This window comes from Myiozetetes cayanensis, unplaced genomic scaffold, assembly GCF_022539395.1.
Source record: "Myiozetetes cayanensis isolate MyiCay16 unplaced genomic scaffold, myiCay2020 scf34, whole genome shotgun sequence".
Lineage (NCBI taxonomy): Eukaryota > Metazoa > Chordata > Aves > Passeriformes > Tyrannidae > Myiozetetes > Myiozetetes cayanensis.
Genome location: NW_026087566.1, coordinates 1,621,986 through 1,642,755, shown reverse-complemented (window position 1 = coordinate 1,642,755; position 20,770 = coordinate 1,621,986). Strand labels below are relative to the sequence as shown.

At 41.7% G+C, this 20,770-nt stretch overlaps 1 protein-coding gene across 6 annotated transcripts in view; it reads right to left on the bottom strand.

Moving 5' to 3' along the window:
- The window catches only part of TANC2 (tetratricopeptide repeat, ankyrin repeat and coiled-coil containing 2), a 202,057-nt gene that overhangs the window by 168,451 nt on the left and 12,836 nt on the right, over nucleotides 1-20,770 (bottom strand). For all 6 annotated transcript variants that reach the window (XR_007630274.1, XM_050327573.1, XM_050327574.1 and 3 more), the window contains exon 2: nucleotides 5,675-5,737. The gene's annotated coding sequence lies outside the window, so the exon portion shown is untranslated. The remainder of the gene's footprint in view (nucleotides 1-5,674; nucleotides 5,738-20,770) is intronic.

Here is a 20,770-nt window from a genome sequence, read left to right as displayed (position 1 = left end):
ACAGAGAGACACCAGCATCCCAGAAGCACACACATCCCAAACCCCAGGCAGCACAGAGGGGTGACAGCAACTTCCAGCCTGTCCTGACTTCCACAAGTTCCCACCCACTTACCAGCTCTCACAACACTTAAATCCTGAGTAAGATTTTCACATCACAGAGTAGCAGGTTCAACAGGTGACCAAAACCAGCTGCTGGTTTCCATTTTCATGCACAACCACGTCCTTTTTTTTTTTTGGCTTTTGAGCAAATGTGGTCACAGCTCTTCCTCTGTTCACTAACGCTAAGCCAGAAATAACATTTAAAAATAAGCACTCTAAATTAAAAATTCTGTTGCTGATATTAGTTGGTGGAATTAGAAGGATTAACCAGCAATCAGAATTACAGTATTAGGAGGAGCTGGATCAGGCCTTTTTTCACCCCCAAACAAGCTCCTCAGTGCATCTCCCAGCCCAGGTTAATTCCCTGTGCCAGCAGAAGCAAAAGCTGCAGGAATCTGATGGGGATCCTTCACATCTCCACTGCCACGGGATAACTGTCATCAATTCAGGCAACCAGGAGCTACTACACTTTATTGGTAATTCATCCTCTCACTTGTGACTGGACCAAACCTAATGAAGACTTGTGTGAGTCTCCAAACAGCATCAGCAGGTGAATAAAAAGGTACAATCCCTACCACGCCTTTTTACAACAAACAGCTCGAGAAATCTTCTGCTTTATGTCCAGACACTCTGCCATGTGCTGTTTCATCCTCTAAGAAATCTAAATTTCAACGAAATACACCATCTACAGCAGTTTCTGGAGCACAAATATGATGAGGGGTGGGGAAACAAAACCCAAAGGCAAGAAGGGGGGTGGTGGTGGAGGCAGATTGAGCACTGCAACCTTACCCTGAGCACTAAATCCCAACAAATCTGTGACATCTCATTAAATCCTCGGGGATGACTAAGGCCTATTGCTCTGTTTTCTTAATTTTAAGACAAGAGTTTGTAGACAGGCTGCAAAAACCACTTCACGTTTTGGGTGGTCACACGTTATTACAGCCCACAGAAGTCGGTTTGGCTTCTTTTTATAGAGAGAGATTGTCTGTCAGACACGGAATTACAAAATCAAAGCAATTTTTGGTGGTTGTTTTTGCCAGTAGAAAGCTATTTTCCTCTTCTCTGATCACCTCACTAAAAATAAAATTATTTCTTTATAGAAAGCTGATTAGCAAAGCTAAGCTCTTGTTCAAAAGAGTGTTTGATGTCCAGTGAGTCGGACAAATATCGCTGAGCCACTGCTGGCAAGTTTTGTGCACGTTAATAAGAGGAGCTATTAAATGTATATCCTCAGATTAGAACCCTGGGTTTTTTCCACAAGTTTCTAACTACAAAAGGAGGAAGGCAATGCAACAAGTCATACGTGAAAAGCACATTTCTTAAGAATTTTATTTCCCCTTTAAAGATTTCAGTTCCTTTCTCGCCTCCCCAGTGAAAAAACCCACAAGGGACAGGCTTTGGTAGGAAATAAAACCATTGTAAACATTTTTGGTGCTCTGAACAATTTAAAAGCAACAGATTGGAAATTTTAGCCAGGAGAAAGCCCAACCAGGCTTGCCTGTGCTTTACAATGATGCTCTCAAATTTCACCAGCACAGCCTGAGCACAGGCACTGCAGAGTTTTAACTCAGTGGGTGAAAAGGACAACCTAACAACGAAAAAAAAAAAGCCCATATTGCCAAACTGGAGGTGGTTCAACAGTTCTGGCAGCTGCCTCTTCAGATATTAATTTGTGGTTGAAGAGTGAAGCCCAAGCCTGTGCACAGGAACAGCTCTGTGCCAGCCCAAGGGATCCCATTAGCTCCCTGTCTGGGTCAGGCAGCAGCAAATTAAAGACCCAATTTGCTTCCAGGACCTTCATAATACTCAACAGAATTTTATGAGCACTATGGAGTCAAAAATTCTCAAATCATTATGTTGATAGATAAAGTAAAAGTATTAGCAACACGTATTTTTCATAGAGAATCTCACTGCTCATTCCTTTTCTCACCTCCTTTGTCCACTTCAGAAGATCCTGAGGCATCACATTCCCTCAGTAAACCCTCCCTCAATTCCCAAAAAGAAGGATGGAAAGAAATAAATTTTTTTTAAAGGAATGATTCCTTATGTGTTTTTCAAAAACAAACAAACAAAACCCCCCAAAACAAACAAAGTCCTTTGAGAGAAACTCTACCATTATGCAAAATAACAGAAAAACTCATTACTCATAAAATATTCTATCTCAAAGGTTTCTGGGAGCACAAGATTCTCTCTCTTCATGAAGAAAGCTGAACTCACCACAGCAGAAATTAATAAGTGTGCATAATAAGTATCTTATATTAAGATGCCAAAAAAGGGAACCTTTCTGAGCGTTAGTTTTCAGGATTTAACAACATGTAAAGCCTAAATTAACATTTTTGTGAACAGAAAAATCTAACCTTTCATAAATTAGTGAACTGCTTTCAAAGAGCAGTCAAGCTTCAGGAAGGAAGAGGTAACAAGGACTTTTTTTTTTTTTTTAATACAAGTGACAGATTTATAAAGCTAATTATCACAAGATGAAAGGAACTGAAAAATGAAAGGAAAATACGCAACAGAGTTTGGTTTTTGAGCATTTACTCCACATACAACTCATATTGGACACAGAAATCTGTTTACATTTGCCTGTAACTGCTGCCAGACTGAAACTTCTCATGCTCCTCCAATTAATTATTCAGCGTTTAACCTGAACTCTCATTTTAAACTGTGGTGAAATTCAAGAGGATGCTTTGAGAGGCAGCCTGATGACGGGGACTAGAGAACATTTAAAGCCACACTCTGCTCACAGGAGGACTGGCACTGTCACGTGGCATCACTGAGAGCCATCAGGGTCTGGCAGAGGCTCCCTGAACTCCACAATGATCAAATCCAGTAAACTTGGCCTCCCAGAACACTCTGACTCACCACAGGAGTGGGGAATAACTGATCACAACAACACTGAAGTCAAAGGAAATACATATTTGTAAGCTGGGTCCGTGAGTGCTTAAAACACACAGGAGCAAAATTCAGAGATGAAATATTTCCAGGAACTTCAGGAATGAAAACAGCATTGTTGTGACCTAGCAAGCACGCCAAGAACTTCGAGGATTATTTGGAAATAGGAAACCAACAAAGGAATTAGAAGGACTAAACCCTACCAATTAGAGGTCTTTAAGCAATTAAGAGTTTATTAAACGAAGTTCTCTAAACTAATAGGCTTTAGAACCAGTGAATGTGAACAAAAATGAATTGTTTGATGTTTGTTCCCTCACAGAAGCCTGAAGACTGATAATTGTGATGGGGGGCTTGACATGTCCATCCCCTCGGGGCCTTCCTCAAATACTTGGAGGCATCTGGACTGTCTTTCCAACAGATCCTGCACTGGAACTCGTGCTCTCCCCTGTCCTCCTGATATGCCCCCACTTTCTTTGCCTTCTCCAGCTACCTTTGATGGAAATACATGAACATACATCCATAAAACACCCAACAGCATCCCCACTGGAAAGTCACGTTTCACGAGGAAGCCGCTTCAATCCCCACTTTCATTTTATCAAACAAAGCAGCTGTTAATGCTCCAGTTAAAAAGCAATTCTGAGAGCATGACATGGTAACAGTCCCGTGTTTGTGGAGTTCCCAACAACAGCCCCAAGGGGAATGTGGCCAGACCTATTTCTTGATGAGTCTGTGGTGATTGTGTGCACTTTAAGTCCGTGGTGTTCGTGTTCAGGGTAGTTTTTATACAGTCAGAGCCCGAGAGGAAGGAGACAAGCACTGTTATTATGAAAACCCACACAGTTTAGTCTGAGGAACAGCTCACTTTGGTGCTGTGCTTGGAAAACAGCACTTCCAGAGGGAAAATGACCTCGGCCAGGGAGGCAGGAGGACACCACCAGAAAGGTGCATCCCTCAGCTCTGTCCAGGTTCGAGTTCCTCATCCTCTGTTAACAGGGGATTGTTTTTCCTTTTGTCTGGAACAGTCATGCTTTGAGTAAGAAGGCTGGAGAACAAAAGCACAACTGCTCCAGGAGAGATGCCACTGACAGACAGTTTATGACTCACCCCGAGTTCAGAGGAACTCACCACTCTCAACAACAATCAGCAGATAACCCTGCCAACCACAGAATACCAACTAATACACTCTGCAACCTTAATTCTCAAAGTCTGAACTCACTCTTCTGAGAAAAAGGATTTGATCCAGCAATACTTTTTATTTAAGTGTTGGGATTTGCCACCTACTTAAAGTAAGATCAGAAACTCTACAGAAAGAATCACTCACGAGGAGAAAGTCAAAAAGTCAGAACCAGTTCTCTCTTCAACATGCAAATGTGGTGACCTTGAAATTGAGGAAATTTAATTTTGAACGGGGCTCTGTCATTTTGCATAACCCGGTTTCTAATTCTGGATTAATGACACAGACAATTCCTGAGGGACACTTCCAGTCTCCATATCCAATGTCAATTATGGAGCCTTGGAGAACAATGATAACCACACAGGAGTCAGGAATGCCATCACCTCATTGTCAGGCAGGGCTTTTAGTGCCTTCTGCGCTGCCCACAACAACTAAAATCATTGATTTGGTTGTAAATATTATTAGTAGCTGCCTCCACCAACAACCACGTGAACAGGTACTTAAGCTTGAAATAAAACCTGGCACAATCCTGCACAAGTTTGAGTCTAATTAAACTGCCTTGGAAGGAATTTTAAGGCACTTCCTACAGCTGGAATCAACAACCCTCGCTCTGCCAGGACCAACAATGCTGATTCTGCCCCAAAAAGCCACCACAAGACTGAAGTGCAGCGAGATTCTTGCATTTCAGCTTTTGGCAAAGACACTGAGCAGCCAAAAACCCATCAGTCAAAACCACACCAGCTCCAAACTGCACATTCTGTTTGAGGTTCCCTTCAATCTGCAGTTACTTTTGAAGATGTACTGGTGTGACAGAAAAATGAAAACAAAAAAACTAGGCAATGTATAAAGTGTTGGGAAATGTTATAGCACTTCACTACTTATACATCAGAGGAAATCTGAATTATTTTCTTAATTTTTAAATAATCAAAAATACATCTTAAATACAAACCTACTCAAGAAGCTGCTGTTAAGCCTGTTCTGCAAACCTGCCCAAGTCTCAAGAATATTCAATATAGAAGTCAAGTTCAATCCATTGGCAAGCACTGGAGACTTTCTCTGAACATAGAATATTTTGGATTCTGTATTAAAAAAGCCTTGAAAGAGTTAAGATACTGAAGTACATTTCTACAGAATACAGTGTCCCTATTATACATTTTGTTTGCAAATAACTATCAATATTTTAGTTAGAATGAACTCAACAACATAAAAACCTACATGTGGTTTTATTACATCTTTTTTACTGTTGAACACCTCCAGTAGGGAAAGGCAGAGAATGATCAAACACCAATATGTGAAAACCCCTACATCTTTTTCTCTAAATACAGAAACAATCAGGATAAAAATCAGTAAAACTGATATAGGAAGACAATGCCCCTCCTGCTCCACGTTCCAATTCCAGGTGATCACAAATCAACAAAGAAACAACAGAAGACAACTGGAATTGTATTTAAACAGCTCAATAACTCCTGCAAAGAAAACTGGGACTGGAAGAAGGAAAAATTCTCCTACCTTGATATTTTTAGATGAGTTAAATCTCTAGTAAAAAGTGTCCTCCTCCATTCACTGCGAGTCCTGAAAGACATAAAAAAACCACGAGAGAATTTAGCAGCATCTTCTCAGCACCCTCTGTGCCCCACACCGGCCACATGCACTGAGCTACAACGATCCCAACCCAGGAATAAACCCACCAATTTCCCACAGGATTATTGTGTAAGCACCAGGCAGCCCCTGCTCTTTAGCCTAACAATTCTAAAAGTGAATGCTCCTGCTCTTAAATCTGTTAAATCAATACTAATTTCAGGCACTTGCCTCTTCCCTCTCACCACTTTTCAACCAGGAGGAGAAGAAAAGCAGATAAATTTCCCTTTGACACACATCACATAATACACTACTTAACAAGTAGTATGTTAATTCCAAGTATTTCCCTTCATCCCAGCAAGTTCTCCTGTTAAAATCCTGCAGCCTCCCCACTGTTTTTTTTTAAAACTCAATCCTTACATAAACACAAATCCCAGGAGGGATCCAGCACTAAATCAAGGGTTCAGTACTTGGCCCTTTGCTCTGTCATCACATACTTAGAACAAGTTCATCAACAAAAAGCCACGAGAAATGTATCTTGTAACTTATTGAGAAAGACCAGAGCAGCTACTTTATTCCCAGCCTGTGTTTTATTTGTGCTGACGATGTTGTCTTACAGCCTCCACCAATCCACTGTTTCAGAAATCTCATTTTGAGAACCAGCAAATAGAAGGAAATACAGACACATCTCATTTGTCACCAAACAAACAAACACCCAAAAAATCCAAGTACACTGAGGCCACCTTAAATTTGCAAGTTTAAAGCAAAGCAGAATAATTGCTCAGCCACTTCAGTGAGCTTTTTTATGCTACTGCAAGAGGATGCTGAGAAGTAAATGACAGCTTTATTTGGGATTCACAGCGCTCCTACAACCATAACAGCAAACTTCTCCACTGGTCTTGTATGAATAATTTTGTATATAAAACTGTAAGACATTCCATAAATTCATGGAGTGATCCCATCTCGCTTCTCAGGGCTGCCAATTACCTCCTTGTGGAAAAATAACTGAAGAGCCAGAGAGCAGCACAGCCATTCCCTGGGACAGGGGTGGAAACACAGCTCATCCCACTGGTCACAAATCAGGTGCTTGCAAACACCTCAGGTGAGTGAGTGAAATTCTTTCTTTCAAAACAAGCAACCTCACAATTTTTGGAAAACCAAAAACATTCCCGGAATAACTAAAAATAACTCCTTATAAATGTTTCCAGTCTGCTGCCATCTATCTCCTTACTCCACCTCTTAATGTGATACCCTGTAAAACAAAGAGCAGCACTGGCCTGAGCTGGGGGAGCTGCAGCCCCATCATCTCTGCTCAGAGCTCCCCATCTGCATTCCCAGAGCGGATCTGATGAATCTGCATTGAGCTTTTCAACAGCAGAGCTTTCATCTGCTCCCAGGATTACATTAGAAATCTTTATGTGAATGCAGCAGATATTAGTGGGTTGTCAATAAAAGCTGAATGTCATTAAAGTGCTTTTATTCTTTAAATGCCTTTAACCCTCTAATTATATTTGGAAATTCCGCTATTGAACTGTATGAAAGTTATAAATCCTGACATGTTGTATCACAACAAATACATTCAGGCTAATATACAAACAGTTCTGGGGGCAGGGGAGAATCAATTTTAGAATTATTCCCTCTTGATTAAACACATAAATCTCAACGGGTGTGTTTCAATCACCAGCAACATTCACTCAGTGTTTCTGCAGAGTTTGGGGGGGTTAAAACCTCTGGGCTGTGGTACTGCTGCAAGTCATAATAAACATCTTTAAGAAAAATAAAATTAGTCCTTTTCATCATATCAGCATTGTTTTTCCAAGTTCTCTTGGACTTGGCAGGGAGAAGGGAACAGTCCTTACATCTTAACTCCTTTACCTCCCAACCCAGTGAGTGACTCTGCTGTGCTGGTTTCCTCCCCACACGAGGTGGGAGTCGGGCACAAACAGTCCCTGTCCTGCCAACTCCACGACTGCCCCGGGCTCCAGACTCCCCCTGCCTCTGCCCATCAGTGGAGGAGCCAACTGCTGCCAACTGGGAATTCTGCCCACGAAAATCCGACGAGGAATTGCCAGCCAGCGAGTCCCGATCGCCATCCGGGTTTGCAAATGCCAAACGGGACCGAGGAACAGGAACATTCCTGATTTCCACAATAAAAAAAACCAGTTTGAGGATTGCTTTTAAAAACAGAATCAGGTAATTATGTCAGGGGACAGCACAACCAGAAACAAAACCCACTGAGAATGTCAGGAGGCCCTTCTGTGATAGAGAAGAGCAGGAAAACACTTCACCCACAGATCCCTTTGCTGACTTTGCTTTGGAACAACCCTCAGCCCAGAGAAATATCGACTCAACTGCACAATTCCTACACCATGTTTACCTTCTCACTGTACCAGAAATCATCCACTTTAAAGAGTTTTTTGATAACTCTCTGCATTTGGGATCTTTTCCCCTCCTCACACCATTTGTGAATGGAGCCCTCGTGCCCAGAGATGCTCGAAGGGCTGTGAATGAACAGACATGACATAATTTCCAGTGTTAATTTCCATCAAAAAGCACAAGTTAGCAATAATGTCACCAAAACCAAGTGAGCAAACACTTAAGAAATACAAGAATGAAGGTTCAGCATGCTCAGAAGAGGAGTTAAGTAGCTCAGACACAAAGATCTGCAGGCCTGAGGTCTCAAATAATTTCTTGCTTATACAACTGTGTAGGCAATAACAACTGAATTCTTCTGCAGAAGAACGTGTTAAAAACAACCAAAGTGAAAAACAGCAAAAAGACACGCATTTACCACCCCTGTAACATCACATTTGCCTTCCACTATTTCTTAAAAAGAGCTTTTCCTATATTTTCTTAAATATATGAGGTTATGGTTTGCGAGTTAAACTCCATTTCTAAATATGCCAGGGCATGAGAGCACCAAAAAGGCATAAAATCGAAGCCAGCTGAGTGACTGCCTGAAAGTAGGGCTCCTAATTCATACAGAAATAATTGCAACAGGTAAGAATGGTTTATGAAAAAAAAAAAATCCCAGTATTTTCAACACTTTTAGGTGTCAGAATTGAGCACCTTAAAAGCTTCCACCCAGACAACCTGAGTAGAGCTGGAAAGAGGGACAGTCTGAAATGAAACCAGAGCATCTGAATTCCCATTAAGAAGTCTGTTGAGATCTCTCAAGCTGAACCCTCCTATATTTGAAAATAGTGAACATCAGGATTGAGAAACTCCCAAGAGGTTGAAAAAAACCCCTAGTTTTCTATTTATTGTAAACAAAGGAACCTTTTCTCCCCATAACTGAGGCAAACAGGTAAAAATTCCCAGCAATTCTGCAAAGCTAATTGAGACTGAAGCCTCTGGACCAAACCTAGCACAGGTCACATGTCCCCTGATCTCAACAGTTTAATTATATTTTCCCAGAGAAATTAACAACTTACTCATACTTTTATCAACAGAACATTAATACACAGACATTAAACACAATGACCATCTGTCTTTGAAAACCAAAACTACCCCAGTGATCAGAACATGCTGCTCAACCAGTCCTGCTGGAAAGCAAAGGCTCTGAAATGGTCTCATGAATAGGGATTTCCATCTTTAAATGAGGTTATTTTTCTAGTTTTGGCTGTCAGATGCACCAGCTGGTATTCATCTGATAAACTGAGTAAGCTTGGATGGTATTCTAAAATCAAATCACATCACAGTTTCAATTCTTTGCACATACATATACGTTGGAAACGAAATACATACTGACAAAAATAGTCCTTATTCCAGTTCTATCTCACATAAATTCATTTTTTAAGCAAAACATGTGTTTTACTGATGCCTGTCGTGTAACAAATCAAAGATCAGACAAATGGCAATATTCTTTAAATTTACAGCCATGTAAAAATGACTGACCTAATTTGACTGAGGACTAATCTGGAAAACAAGTCTCATGTTTCCATCTTGATAAAGAGCTTGTCTTCTTAACCTCATATTCTCTAATTAAAAGTAAGATTTGAATCATATGTTACCATACATAATGACTGTACTTACACAGTTCATTACACAGGAACATACACCATTGATAAATCAAGAATTGCACAAATAAAACCATCCAACACATCACTCTGGTCCAGAATTAGATACATCTTGGCTGATTTTCAAGAGTATTAAGCAAGAATCCACTCTACCATATTCTAAGTTGGCAACAGTTTCTTCATGATCATCACTCTAAATAACTACGGGAAAGCATCCAGACATCAATGGAATTATGGAAAAGAAAAAAAAAAATCAGAAAATTGGCCATACTTTAAATTAAAGAGTTTTTTGCTTACCTCATGTGCCTAAAAAAAAAAAAAAAAAAGAAAGAAAGAAAAAAGGAAGAAACTGCCCTTTGTGTTAAATCCAGATGACATTCCCATTCTGCTCTTACCAACTCAGACTCCTGGTTTCACATGAAAATTATAAGGAGTTCCCACTGTATTTTCTGCTCCACAAATAGTTCCAAGCTATTAATGGATGATCCCATTTCTCAGCATCTTAACAACATTTATCCAAATTTATAAACTTATTTATTTACCACCTTTTCCCCAGCGATCTGGGGGGCAGGAGCTGTCGCTGCTTTGTTGTTGCAGTGCCTGGTGCTCCCCAACCCTCACCTCTGTCATTCCTTCAGCCTCTTAATTACCATCTCATGTTTAATAACTCTGAACTCCATCCCATGTTTTAATAACTGAACACAACCTGTCTGTTCACCCCCTCTGCTCTATCTCAGATCGGTCGCTATTTATTAACCAGCTGCTCTGGGCCCTGAACTCCCAAACATGCCCATGTGACCAGAAAATGATGGGATTCTGGGAAGAATAAACCAAGAAAAATATTGTCCTTCCAGAGTAATTCAGGGTTAGGAGACTCATTGCAATGCTCTGACTTTTCACAGATGTAAATAACTGGAAGAGGAGACTTCATGGCCAGCAGATACCACGGGCACTGAAAGGGCATCAAACACAGCAGGCCTTTGGAACATCCCAAGCCTGTTCCCATCTTCCCAATGCTGCTGCAAGCTTTGCCAGGGATTTCAGTAAGAACTGAACAGAATAACACTGCTGGAACACATGCAACCCAAGCTGGTCTACTGGAAGGTGCCCCTGCCCATGGAAGGGGTTGCAAGTAGATGATCTTCAAGGTTCCTTCCAACCCAAGCCATCCTGGGGTTTTAACAGATTTAAGGATGAACTTTCTAAGGTTCAGGAGTGTCATTTGCCTCACAGCTTTATCCCAAGGGTTCACATTTACATCCCTATGTCCACACACCACCACCACTGCTGATGCTGTGCCAGACAGGTAAGGAAGGAGGTTGGGAAGCAGCTGGGAACAGGCAGGGTCTGGCTGGAGATGGCTCCAGAATGGACTAGAGTAAAGATTCCCTCATCCCTCCGCTCTATTTTTGGGTTTGATCTGCTTTTTGGTGTTGTTTTTCTTTTAATTCCTGCTAGAACTGGGCTCAGTTTCCACAAGTTTGTCTCACTGAGCTTTTGTCTGAAAGGACACGTGCACAGGAGCTGCTCTGGCAGGGAACTTGCTCCCAACCTCAGGAGGCACCTCAGGAGCTGCCACTGGGCTTCTTCAGCTCAGAAGCCTCTGAGGATGTAAAATGACCCCTGAGGATATAAAATAACCCCTGAGGATATAAAACACCCACTCCAAAACCCCTTAACCAGCTCCTGCGGAACAAACCAATTTCAAAGAAACGTCAAAACCTTTTCTCTGCTCCTTCAGAAACTGCAACAAGTACTCAAACACAGCCCTTCTTCCCAGCCTGTTTTCCCCTTTGTAAATACACCATGTGGAAACATGTGAAGATGAAAACAATTATCAGGAGAGAGAAGCAAGTGCAGATGGGGGAAGAAACTGGAAAAATGAAAAGGATGGGAGGGGGGAGAAAGGAATCTTTAAAGGAGGCAGAGGGTAAAAGGAGGGGTCTTTTTAACAGAAATACTACAAGTAGCTCAAATATTTTATTTGAATTCATTTGTTTTTATATTGCCAGAGGACAGAATGATCTACAGTTGAAGGAAACAAAAGTAACATCCTGCTGACAGCTTTCTCAGGGAGAAGTACGTGTCCCTATACAAAGTCAATCAAACATATTGTGCAGTCACAGGTTCCTCCTCAAACATTTCTTGTACTCAGCAAAATCAATAATACCAAGGTTTAACACACACAACCAACCTGGGCTTTTGAGTTAAAACAGAGGGAAGACAGAAAGAAATAAAGGATTTTTCATCTGTGAATCCACACTTAGAATAAAAAGAACAGTGTTTTTTTGTGTTGTTAACAGTCTGCTAACACTACAGACCAGATCTCTGAGTGAAACACAGCAAAGGAAGGAGGATTTAAGTAAGACTTTGTTTTATTTGACTTTCATTTATTTGATAGCTGGCAAACTATTCCTTGCAAGGAAACTGGGACTTGGCAGAAGAAGTGGATATTCCGCTTCAAGTCACTTCTTCAAACCTTCCAACAAGAGAACACACAGAGGAATAAGTACTTGAAGGAAAGGGCTTATTTATACACCTTTTATCTTTTATGATGTATGTAAGTGATATTTAATATAGGCCTGACTACTTCAGACAATGTGTTTAAATTACAAGTTATAAATGAAGCCATTGTATGAGCAATGAAATTACAGCACATAACAGGCTTCAAAAGAATCCAGTGTTGGACACACGAGCTCCATTCCATCCTGTCCTCCTTAGCCAAAAACAAGCAGGGGGGGCATCTGGTTTCATCCTGCACTGGGCAGGAAAAGTGGAGATATGAAGAGTTACAGTTCTGGTAAGAAGAAGAATTGTGGTTCTTCTGCTTTGTGCAGTGAGAGCTGAAAGCTCAGTGAGATTCTTTTAACTGCAGAAACGAGCTAATCTTTAAGCAAACTGTTATGGGACCATAAAGGACTCGAGCCACGAGGAGATAAAACAGTAACAGGCAGAAAATATTCACAGGGAGAGAACCCAAGTGAGCTGGGCACTTCCCAAACCCCAGGCTGAGCTACTTGCAGTGTGAGTCCTGCAAACTGCATCACCACAGCTTAAGGAGTCGGCTGGAATACCAAGCAGCCTCTGAACTTCTCCCAACTGCAAACCAAAGCACGGTGGCCTCAGGAGCATTGCCTTTGGCTCAGGTGTGCTTCAGTCACTTCAGCAGGCTGGTACAGCAGCATTTTGGGAAACCTGACCTGCAACTTGCTTTGTTCCATATCCCACATCCCTCCTGCCTCCTCCTCTGCTCGGTCCCTCCAGTGTTTCACACCAGTGGAGGTGGGTGCTGGTGATGCTGCAGTTCTGCTGCTCTCCTGAGTCACTCCAGTCCCAGAATGCTTGGGGACACTGCTACCCTTCATTTTGGGACAGGAAGTGCTCTGTCCATGACTCATGGTCAGAGACAAGGGATATGTGTATCAAAATTAAAGATAACACAGCAGAGCTGATACTGCAGCACTGGTTTGGTTTTGAGACAAAGCCTTCACACCCTCCCCCATTTAACTTTAATAAAACTCCAGCAGGCAAGGGTGAGATTTCTTCATGAAGTTGCATAACTATAAAAACAATCTGATTTTTTTAACGACTATCTATAGCCTGTCATATGGAGGAAATCTAAATGCCTCCTAGAGATGGAGAGGCTGCATGTTTTTCTCTCCATTTGGAACACAAACCATTGCAACTGGCATGTACAATCAACAACAATTCATGTCCTCGTTCATTTAGGCAAATCCCAAATCCTACCCACTTCTTGGCATTGCAGAGGGTGCACAACCAAGGGAAAAAAAGAAGGAACAGTAGAAAAAACTGATTTGTTTTTCTTCTGAAGCCTATAGTATCTGAATACCTGAACTGAGAGGACCAGTCAAGGAATAATCCACACCCACTCACACTGTTTCCTCTCTAAAGCCATCAGGTAGATTTGCTGATGAGAGCAGGGAGACCCAAATCTTACCTTTACCTACATCTTCTTTCTCCTGTGGCAGCATCACTAACTCTTACACTACTCTAACATTACTCTTGCATTACTCATGGCTTGGAAGGAACAGAAGTGTTACCAAGACTGCAAAGATTCTCTTTGTAGAGCAGAATTCCACATTCCACAGCAGTAACTGCATCCTATATCCATACACATACACCCCCCCACTTCCACCCAAATTCTTATTCCAGAGCAGGGAGAACTCAGGGCTTGAGGAATCCCCTTTGGTTTAATTCCCACTTTGGTCTTAGCCCTAAACAGCAGCACAGTCTCACCCCTTGGCTCCAGCTAACAAAGCCAAAATCTCTGATTCACCTTTATTACGCTCTGGAACAATGTCGATTAAGAAACAATGGTCTCAAAATTTCCTCAGGCGAGTTCTGCAGGAAAACATTTCTGACATCAAGATGTGTTACAGCAAATACAGCAACTGCTGTGCCTCTATCACCATCCATATCAGAAAGGCTTTTTTTCTTTTAACAAGAATGAGTCTGAAACACGAAAAACAGTTTAATGTTCACGGTGTTGTAGCTCGATTGGATTATCTTAAACCTAAATCGAGTATGGATATCACATTTTCCAAAGTTTACTGCTTTTAAAGCAAAATAATGCAAACAATACTGCAGAAAGCACTTCAGAACAGTCTTAACACAAGTCCAAAAAAAGGCATATTTCCTCAGCTACCACAGAGAGCTTTTATGTTGTATAAACACACACAGGGAAGGCGAAGGAGGAAGGACTCTGTTGTTGGCTTTTGGGCCCTGGCTATTAAAGCAATATTCCCAATCCCCAGTGCCCAGCTGTGTGATGTGTTCATTTAACACGTTAACCTTTACAGATCACAAGACCCAAAGAACAAATCCCTCCTTAACCCACGAGTGAAGCAGCTCCCCAGCTCAGGGGCACCTCCCAGGAATGGAGCCAAGGCAAGAACAGGAGATAGATACTAAAAAAACCCAAGAAAAGTGGCACAGCCTTACTTTCAGCAGTGATTTAAAGGGTGTATTGCATCATTCTGTGAGATACACACGGTGTGTGCCTACATTTTACTTCAAATTTGCACTTTGTTTACTCTGGTTTTAAAACACATCTCTTTCCCCTCTCCTCCACCACTCCACATAAGTCATTCCACATCTCTGATCATCCCTGCCCTGCTCTAAGTCTTCCCCAGCTCTAAAATATCTTCTAGAAAATGAGCCAACCAACCCTCACAGTCTTCAGGAGGTGGCCATTCCAAAAGTCTCCACGATGCTTTGAGTTATTCACCCCTTCTCTCCTATTAATCCCCAACATTTCTCACTGAGATTCCTTTGCTTTGTTTAGATTTCAAAGCTGCCAAGCTCTGAGCTGATGTTTCCATGGCTCCACTACTCATAATCCCAAGATCCTCTACTGAGCAGTAACAGTCAGTTTAAAACCCTAATTCTCTAGAACTTGCACTTGTTTTTCCAGCATTTAAGATTTATCTGTGTTGCATTTCATTCACTGTTATTAATTAGTAATTAAAGACTTAAGGCCCTTCTGCAGCTCTTCAGCCATCCCTTGGTTTTACTGCACTGAGTCTGTATCACCTCCAGCCCTCCTCGTGTTTGAGCCCATTAATTAGCAGGATCCTTCAGGGCTTGGTGCCAAATTCTCCAGGTGACATCCCTCTGCAATGACAGCTGAGCATTTATTTCTCTCCTCGTTTCCATCTTAGCCCATTACTCTCCATGACAAGACTCTCTCATGCTGTGCCCACTCAAGTTTTCTAAAATGTCTTGGGTGAAAAACTTTGGATGAAACCGTTGAAAATCCAAGTGGATTATGTCAACTGGATCCTCTCCTCCAGGATTTGCTGGCCCCTCCAGAACCTCACGTGGTCCAGAAAGCAGGAATTCCCTCTACAAAGCCCACTTTTCCTGGATTTATCCATCTAAGCAGCACAAAGGGTGAAGCAACACACGGATATGGAGGTACCACAACGTGACTCCATCTTCCTAAACCCACGAGCCAGACTGAAGAGTTTCCATCTGCTGGGATCATTTTCCACTTCCCCCAGAAGAAACTGATGAATCCAAACACATTTCTTTCAGAACTTGACCATAAGGAGCCAAAACACCTGCTCTCCACCCAAAATCCTGTCCACAGAGCCCGCTGTCCTAATGGCTGATCACGACTACGCTGCAGAACTCAACCAACTTCCATTTTCAAATCAAGTTAAAGCAGTGAAGTGTTATAACTGATATTTCAGCCCCTGTTATTCTTACAATAATGTAGGTTTTCATTCAAAAATTTAAAAAAAAATTGATTACGTTAAAAACCTCCATCAGGAGACACTCAGATACTCACACTGATCCTCAGCAACATTATTCTCCCCTGGTAAAAGCAGTATCTTCTCTCCTTTACCCCTAAAACAAGCAAGATGCTCCTCACTTACACAGTGTGGAGCCTTGGTGGTGCCTCAAACACCACCTGAAGTGGGAACATCACAAAGCAACCCTCGAGGGACAACCAACACACTGCCCTGGGCACTGCCAGAGGCAACTGGAAACGAGATTCTCGTTGGCACTGATGGGTTGTGAGCAATCTGATGTTCTTCAAAGAAATCCAACACAAAGGTAACTCTCTCCCACCACATTTCACTTAAAACACAAATGCAGAATTTTTCCTGAGTCAATTAAGCGTCGAAAGTTCCACCAAACAACAGAAAAGGCATAAAAGTGTCTCCCAGGAAAATGTCTTGCTTTAGTTTATTTGTAAGTCAAGTCATTTTATATTAACCAAACCACTGAGCCACTACAATGTCCCTTCATAGCAACTGATACAGATCTCAAAAATTCCTTTAAGGTGAAACCATTACAATAATAAAGGAAAGCACAGGAAAACTGCCAGCTAAGAAATCACTTCTCTCCTCTAAAGAGTCCAGGCAGTTACAGATCGTAACAAATGAAGGTTGCAGAAAGAAAAAAAACCCTTCCCTCTCCCAGTGAGCTCACTCTGCAGAGCTGATAGCGTGTGTTTGCCTTTGGTTTTCCGGGTATAGGAAGTTCATTTCCTCCACTGCTCTCACAGCCCCCCTCAGGAGAGGTTCACACAGCAACAATGAGCAGGGAAAAAAAAAAAAATAAATAAAAAAAGAAAAGAAAAAGAAAAATAAGAAAGTCCCAACTGAGTCAACACTGAACCTAAAATTATTCCTTCGGTGTCAAGCTGAGGTCCCTCCTGTTAAGAGGTTACTCTGCTCATGAGTGACTTTATGTACAATAATTAGTTTTAACACACTAATAATATACACTGGCACAAATAGTGAGGGTTCACTGTAGCCCCTGTGCTACTCAAGGAAAGCAAGGATTGTTCCACAGAATAAAGAGGTTTTCTGAAGCTCGCTCCATATTTAAAGGGGAAAGATGAAACATTTCCACAGTCTAAAATATTGCTAAAGCACAGGTCAGGGGATATTCCTTAATATCGCTCCACCACAGCAATCCTCAGCAAAGAAAAATGCACAGTATAAATAGATACTGAGCAACAAACCAGGTAACTAATCATTTTTTTAAAAGTTTACAAACTAGAATTTAAAGTCGTAACTGAGCAGTCAATCTATCCCAATGTGTAACTTACTGGCTGAGCAAAAAACAATATTAAAAATTCAGAACTGGTAGCAGGCATTTGATTTTTAAATTATGGCCACACCGAATTAAAACCAGTGCAAACCCACTTAATGATGTCAAACACCACCAGCGTGGTCCTGTTCAAATGACAGAGAAACACCACGAAGAGCGGCGTTTCAGCTGTAGAATGATGAACTTAAACTACAGTTTCTTTCATTTGAGAGTAGCTTTTTTCTCTCCAGACTCCACCAGCCTGCTCAAGTTCGGAGCGTTGCTGCCAGAATGCAACAAATTCCTCACACTTTCTGCTTTTAAAGGTGCAACTCCACGTTGCCACTTTCCCTTCACGCACCAGGGAGCTGTGATCCGGCACCGGGATCTGCAGGAAAACCATCCCCATCCGTCTGCAGCTGCAGTTTGTCATCACTTCAGCACAGGAATCCTACCCCAAGCACATTTTTAATGGGGAATATCAACTTTAAAAGAGTATCACACATAAAAATATGCGTTCTTCTAAAAGAAGTGATTCTTTCACACAACAGCTCTGCCCACAGCACCAAAACTTACAGAAAAACAAACTTCTGAACTTCTGCTCCTGTCAGATTTGTGCAGACCTGGTTCACAGGATACCACTATAAACTGTACCCAGAATTATTACTTTCCCTACATGGATTTGAATAATGCATCAATATGCAAAAATATAATACAGGCTCAGTGTTAAGTCCAGGTCATTTGACAGCACAGAATTAGATCCCTAACTTGAGATCCTCCCAGAAAGTTATTACTGCTACAGACTTCATATTATATGACTCCATTGCAACAATTAATAAATCAGATCTGTCAGCAGGGTCAGAAAAAAAAAGTCCTTCACGAGCTGTTTTTGCTCCAAACTCCACGTGCTTTAAGCACTCACTCCACACTGGCAGTAAAGTTGAACACTTAGCTTAATTTATGTAAGCAAAATTAAAATAACTGCACCCCTGAAGTAATTAAAACAGAGGAAGATAAGGAATGAATTTCAATATTATTAGCAACACCCTTTCTCTCTAACTCTCAATTATACTTGTTTGTATAAAAACATTTGTGTCAGGGCACATTTTATTAGCTTGCTCTGAAACATCTGTAGAAAACTCAGGCAGCAATTAGACAGATTAATGTCTAATACTGAAGAGTAATTCACTGCATTCCACAGTGCCAGCTAAGAAATGCTACTCAGTCCTCTCCAAATGTGCCCTTGCTCCATTTTACATTTATATTCCAGTGGAATATAAATTATGGCTATAAATACATACACACAGAGAACATTTTTAAACAGTTGAGTACATCCAATTGCTCGAAAAAGGGGAATGTAAAATTCTCTATTAAAGTTTGCAATCAACTAGACACAGAGCCCCAAAGATCTTAACACAGATGCACATAAACAATATGGTAAATTCAGAACTTGGGGAGGAAAAAAAGGCAGGAAGATTTAGCAGCTTCTAAATATTGAGCTAATAATTACAGATGTGAAAATCCACTAAAAATCCACGGAGAAGACGCTGCTTAGAGCAAAGGGTGACCTACAGAATCTTTACTCCCAGGATGCCTAGAAAAATAATGCTGATTGGCATTCCAGTTCAGTCTCAAGCCCCTGCCCTGCAGATAAAAGAAATGCATCTGTAATATCAGGCAATTTTCATCTGAATCAAACACACAACTGCAAATTTCATCAAACACACAACTTACTTTCCCTACAGCTCAGCCCCAGCAGCAAAATAACACCCCTCCCTTCACCCACTGCCCCACATCCATAATGCCAACACAAATTCTGGGGGAAAAGCATCCTAAATAATGTTTCAAATTCTCATCCTCACATTTCTTTGCAACATTAAAATCATTATTTTAAATCCAAGCTGCCGTGGAAAGGGCAATATGGATGCATTCAAGGAGAAAAAGCAGCTGCACGTTCATCCATCATTGGACAAGTCACCCCAAGTGCAGTGATCTGTCCTATTCACAACATGTTGACTGGCATCTGTAGCACAGGTATAAGTGTGTCAAAATCCTGTTTGACTTTTAAATCACTCAACCAAGTCAGTCTTAATCCTCAGATAAGCTTTTGTTCTCCCTAACCTCTCCAGGAGGAGACTGGGAGCCTTTATCACACGAGCTTTTCAAAACACATTATTATTAAGCTCCCCACTTTTCAGTCACTCTTCCCACCAGCCTATCTGCATACTTATTTACATGGCAATTATCTATTCAGGAAGCACATTTACAAATTCAGAAACATCTTGTTGCTGCTCTCCCTCTCAATTTCATCTTGCGCTAATTGAGTTCTCCTGCAATAATTTATTTTCTCATCTTCCTTCACCCTCAGGACGCGCGAGACGCTTCTGAGAAATACAAACCTTGGTATTTACAGACCTGCAACTCACAGCAAGGGAGAAGAAAACAACATTACTCTCATACCCTGGCAGTGTGTTGACCCCTCTCACACATGTGCAGGGTCATCATGACAGACAGCATTTCACGAGGGATCCAGGGATGCTGGAAAAAGGGGGAGATTGCCATCCCAAAAAAAAAGATTTTTCACCTTCCTAAAAGACACAGAGAAGAAGTCAGAGCTCCCTGAAAACAGACCCCTTTGGAATGGGGATGCCAACCAGGCATTTTTCTGGGAGAGCTCCCAGGATGAAGGACAAGCAGCACAGATTTGCTCAGCCCAAAGATGTTTTGAGGGCGATGCTACAAATACCAAACCCACCACTCGGGGGGGGTCTCCCAGTCCTGCCCACCAGCACGGACTGGCGCTCCCTCTGGAAGAAAAATCACTTCCCATACACTTACTTAATTGTCACATCTATTTAATTAGCTGGAGACCAGGCAGAAACACTTTTCCACGGCTGCTTTGCCTGGTTTTAATGATTTAAAAGGTTCCAGGAAGCTCTGCGAGTGGATGGAAGAGAAGAGCGGGGAGGAGTGTCGGTGTGTGCGATCATTTACTGAAATCCCTCCCACTGCTAATGAGCAGAAGGCTGAAAAACCCCCCAAGCGGGGAGAGCTGGGAGGCTTCACGTGAAAGGTTTGATTTCAGAAGATCTTTCAGACCAAACCAGTGGTGTTCGTGCAGCAGGTCCCACCCAAGGCTCTGCTGCACCAGCAGCACCCGAGGGACCAGAGATCAATCCCTGGCCCTGGCTCCTCCATCCCAACAACGCTGCGGAGATAAAACAACAGCAGGATGAGAAGGGGGAGGGAGGAGGAAGAGGAAGAGCACAAATAAAGGAAGGAAAAACCAACCTGATGTTCCCTCTAATGAGTAATATGCAAAAGCTCCCCATCTGATGATATCTACACCGGTAAACACAACCTTCGGAGGGGAAACAAAACACACTTCAAAAAAGAAAAAAAAAAAAAAACAAAACAAACATCAGGTTCTCTCTTGAGCTTT